The sequence below is a fragment of the Rutidosis leptorrhynchoides genome, chromosome 3 (assembly GCF_046630445.1).
Source record: "Rutidosis leptorrhynchoides isolate AG116_Rl617_1_P2 chromosome 3, CSIRO_AGI_Rlap_v1, whole genome shotgun sequence".
In the NCBI taxonomy this organism is placed as follows: Eukaryota; Viridiplantae; Streptophyta; class Magnoliopsida; order Asterales; family Asteraceae; genus Rutidosis; species Rutidosis leptorrhynchoides.
Window position 1 is genome coordinate 686,995,583 of NC_092335.1, and position 5,703 is coordinate 687,001,285.

Genomic DNA, 5,703 nt, shown 5'->3' on the forward strand with positions numbered 1-5,703 from the left:
TAGTCGCGGTGTTTAAGACATCACCCGGGGACTAGTGATTACGCGGTGTGTAAGTAACACTAGTGGACGTTATGAACTCCAACGGTCTTGTAAGTACCGCTTCCCATGTTCGAATTGGTTAACCAAGGTTATGTGAATTATGTATTGGAAGTATTAATTTATGAATCGTATGCTATTGTACTATTAGCTACTTGTGGGATTGTGAATTATTGGTATATGCTTATTAATGTAGCATGCTTGATGAATTGTTAAACTCGAATATGATGTTGTGTAAGTGATGCGAGTAAGTAGATTATATATGTGTATGTATAATTATTGTGCTCACTAAGCTTTGCTTACCCTCTCGTTGTTTACCTTTTTATAGGTTCGTGTGTGGATAAGGGTAAGGGCATTACCTTGGATTGAGTTTCCCGCTTCGATGATTAGGAAGCACGTTTGGGTTATGGCTTGGAGTTTGACCGAGACTTGGGTAGTTTAACCCCAAACACCATGCTCGTTGTGTCGTTTGGCAATTAAACTTTTTGTGGTCGAAACTCTAATTTGTATTAAACATTGTATTTTAAACTTAGTGGCGTTTTGGGCACGTGTGGGCCCCACCTTGTAAAACTTGTTCATACCTTAGTTATGTGCTAGTTTTACACATATGAATGTATGGTTAAAAGCGTTTTGGTTAAATATGCCGGGAACACGTTCATCTTTTTCGCATTTAAACTTTCCGGTAACAGCAGGGGTTTGGCGCGGCGCGCGGCCCTTTTGGCGCGGCGCGCCGATGGCCTGGAACAACAAAATTTTTTTTTTGTGCTTGAAATTTCGTCGTGTTTGGTCGGTTACGGTTTGGGTTGTTACAATACACAACCTGAATGTACCATCTTTCTTCTTGACAAACAAAATAGGAGCTCCCCACGGTGATGTGCTTGGTCGAATGAAACCACGCTCTAAAAGTTCTTGTAATTGGCTTTGCAGTTCTTTCATCTCGCTGGGCGCGAGTCTGTAAGGAGCACGAGCTATTGGTGCAGCTCCTGGTACAAGATCTATTTGAAATTCAACGGATCGATGTGGGGGTAATCCCGGTAATTCTTTCGGAAATACATCGGGAAATTCTTTTGTGACGGGAACATCATTGATGCTCTTTTCTTCAGTTTGTACTTTCTCGACGTGTGCTAGAACAGCATAGCAACCTTTTCTTATTAGTTTTTGTGCCTTCAAATTACTAATAAGATGTAGCTTCATGTTGCCCTTTTCTCCGTACACCATTAAGGGTTTTCCTTTTTCTCGTATAATGCGAATTGCATTTTTGTAACAAACGATCTCTGCTTTCACTTCTTTCAACCAGTCCATACCGATTATCACATCAAAACTCCCTAACTCTACTGGTATCAAATCAATCTTAAATGTTTCGCTAACCAGTTTAATTTCTCGATTCCGACATATATTATCTACTGAAATTAATTTACCATTTGCTAATTCGAGTAAAAATTTACTATCCAAAGGCGTCAATGGACAACTTAATTTAGCACAAAAATCTCTACTCATATAGCTTCTATCCGCACCCGAATCAAATAAAACGTAAGCAGATTTATTGTCAATAAGAAACGTACCCGTAACAAGCTCCGGGTCTTCCTGTGCCTCTGCCGCATTAATATTGAAAACTCTTCCGCGGCCTTGTCCATTCGTGTTCTCCTGGTTCGGGCAATTTCTAATAATGTGGCCCGGTTTTCCACATTTATAACAAACTACATTGGCATAGCTTGCTCCGACACTACTTGCTCCGCCATTACTCGTTCCGACACCATTTGTTCCTTTCGTTCTATTAACCCCTGGTCCGTAGACCTCACACTTCGCCGCGCTATGACCATTTCTTTTACACTTGTTGCAAAATTTGGTGCAGAACCCCGAGTGATACTTTTCACACCTTTGGCATAGCTGCTTCTGATTATTGTTGTTGCTGCGGTTATTATTGTTGTTGGGATGATTGTTGTAGTTGCTGTTGTTGTTGTTGTTGTTGTTGTTGGGCCGTTTGTTGTAGTTTCGATTGATGTTGCGATTGTTGGGATAATTGTTGCGATTGCTGTTGTTGTTGTATTGGTGATTCTTATCACCATTTTCCTCCCACTTTCTTTTGACTTGCTTCACATTGGCCTCTTCAGCAGTCTGTTCTTTAATTCTTTCTTCAATTTGGTTCACGAGTTTGTGAGCCATTCTACATGCCTGTTGTATGGAGGCGGGCTCGTGTGAACTTATATCTTCTTGGATTCTTTCCGGTAATCCTTTCACAAACGCGTCGATCTTCTCTTCCTCATCTTCGAATGCTCCCGGACACAATAGGCACAATTCTGTGAATCGTCTTTCGTACGTGGTAATATCAAATCCTTGGGTTCGTAACCCTCTAAGTTCTGTCTTGAGCTTATTGACCTCGGTTCTGGGACGGTACTTCTCGTTCATCAATTGCTTGAATGCTGACCACGGTAGTGCGTACGCATCGTCTTGTCCCACTTGCTCTAGATAGGTATTCCACCATGTTAACGCAGAACCTGTGAAGGTATGCGTAGCGTACTTTACTTTGTCCTCTTCAGTACACTTACTTATGGCAAACACCGATTCGACCTTCTCGGTCCACCGTTTCAATCCGATCGGTCCTTCGGTTCCATCAAATTCCAAAGGTTTGCAGGCAGTGAATTCTTTGTAGGTGCATCCTACACGATTTCCTGTACTGCTAGGTCCAAGGTTATTGTTGGTATGTAGTGCAGCCTGTACTGCGGCTATGTTTGAAGCTAGAAAAATACGGAATTCCTCTTCATTCATATTCACGGTGTGTCGAGTAGTCGGTGCCATTTCCTTCAAAATAGTTAAATGGAACAAGTTAATCATGCAGAATATTAAGAGTAGTTAATAGTATTTCGTAGCATAATATGAACTCATTTATAAAAGCTTTTTCTTCATATTAGCGTTTTATAAGTTTAAATTCGGGTAGTACCTACCCGTTAAGTTCATACTTAGTAGCTAATATACAATTCAACTACTACAATTCTATATGAAAAACTGATTATAATAATATTTTGCGTTCAAACTTTTATACAATATTTTACAAACTTACAATACCGCTTATTTTACATAAAGCATGAAATATAGCACACAATAACTTTGATACAAGATAGTTGTGAAGATAATTCTAGCTAGTACACAAGTCGTTCAGCAAAGGCAATAAAGACACGTAATTCATACATCCAGAAACAAGTCATGCATTCTGGTTTTACTAGGACTACTTCCCATCCTTGGTCTTGTGCAACATAACTGTTATGGCCGTTGATAAGACAGCGTGTTGTAACGTTGTCAAAGGGACGAGGGTTACGTAATGTCCAACAGTCCCGTAATAATCTAAAAACCTCATTTCTTACCCCAATTACCGACTCCGTCACTTGTGGAAACGTTTTGTTTAATAGTTGTAGCCCGATGTTCTTGTTCTCACTTTGGTGAGAAGCGAACATTACTAATCCGTAAGCATAACATGCTTCTTTATGTTGCATGTTAGCCGCTTTTTCTAAATCACGAAGTCCAATATTCGGATATATTGAGTCAAAATAATTTCTTAACCCGTTGCGTAAAATAGCATTTGGGTTCCCCGCAATATATGCGTCAAAGTAAACACATCGTAACTTATGGGTTTCCCAATATGATATCCCCCATCTTTCAAACGAAAGTCTCTTATAAACCAAGACATTCTTGGAACGTTCTTCGAATGTCTTACAAACTGATCTCGCCTTAAATAGTTGTGCCGAGGAATTCTGGCCGACTCTAGACAAGATTTCATCAATCATGTCTCCGGGTAGGTCTCTTAAAATATTGGGTTGTCTATCCATTTTGTGTTTTTAAACTGTAAAATAGACAAGAGTTAGATTCATAAAAAAATACTTATTAATACAAGCAATTTTTACATATATCATAAAGCATAAGAACACTATATTACATATATTACACCACACGAATACAACTATCTTATTCCGACTCGCTCGTTTCTTCTTCTTCGGTTTTGGTTCGTTTTGCCAAGTTTCTAGGGATATATGATGTTCCCCTAATACGAGCCGTCGTTGTCCACATTGGTTTAGAAAAACCTGGTGGTTTAGAGGTTCCCGGGTCATTGTTACAACTTAAGGACTTCGGGCGTTGACGATACATATAAAGTTCATCGGGGTTGGAATTAGATTTCTCTATTTTTATGCCCTTTCCCTTATTATTTTCTTTTGCCTTTTTAAATTCAGTTGGGGTAATTTCTATAACATCATCGGAATTCTCGTCGGAATCCGATTCATCGGAGAATTGGTAATCCTCCCAATATTTTGTTTCCTTGGCGGAAACACCATTGACCATAATTAACCTTGGTCGGTTGGTTGAGGATTTTCTTTTACTTAACCGTTTTATTATTTCCCCCACCGGTTCTATTTCTTCATCCGGTTCCGATTCTTCTTCCGGTTCCGATTCTTCTTCCGGTTCCGACTCTTCTTCCGGTTCCTCTTCGGGAACTTGTGAATCAGTCCACGAATCATTCCAATTTACATTTGACTCTTCATTATTATTAGGTGAGTCAATGGGACTTGTTCTAAAGGTAGACATCTATCACATAATATCAAACACGTTAAGAGATTAATATATCACATAATATTCATATGTTAAAAATATATAGTTTCCAACAAAAATGTTAAGCAATCATTTTTAAAGAAAACACGGTCGAAGTCCAGACTCACTAATGCATCCTAACAAACTCGATAAGACACACTAATGCAAATTTTCTGGTTCTCTAAGACCAACGCTCGGATACCAACTGAAATGTCCCGTTCTTATTGATTAAAAACGTTCCATATTAATTGATTTCGTTGCGAGGTTTTGACCTCTATATGAGACGTTTTTCAAAGACTGCATTCATTTTAAAACAAACCATAACCTTTATTTCATCAATAAAGGTTTAAAAAGCTTTACGTAGATTATCAAATAATGATAATCTAAAATATCCTGTTTACACACGACCATTACATAATGGTTTACAATACAAATATGTTACAACAAAATAAGTTTCTTGAATGCAGTTTTTACACAATATCATACAAGCATGGACTCCAAATCTCGTCCTTATTTAAGTATGCAACAGAGGAAGCTCTTAATATTCACCTGAGAATAAACATGCTTTAAACGTCAACAAAAATGTTGGTGAGTTATAGGTTTAACCTATATATATCAAATCATAACAATAGACCACAAGATTTCATATTTCAATACACATCCCATACATAGAGATAAAAATCATTCATATGGTGAACACCTGGTAACCGACATTAACAAGATGCATATATAAGAATATCCCCATCATTCCGGGACACCCTTCGGATATGATATAAATTTCGAAGTACTAAAGCATCCGGTACTTTGGATGGGGCTTGTTGGGCCCAATAGATCTATCTTTAGGATTCGCGTCAATTAGGGTGTCTGTTCCCTAATTCTTAGATTACCAGACTTAATAAAAAGGGGCATATTCGATTTCGATAATTCAACCATAGAATGTAGTTTCACGTACTTGTGTCTATTTTGTAAATCATTCATAAAACCTGCATGTATTCTCATCCCAAAAATATTAGATTTTAAAAGTGGGACTATAACTCACTTTCACAGATTTTTACTTCGTCGGGAAGTAAGACTTGGCCACTGGTTGATTCA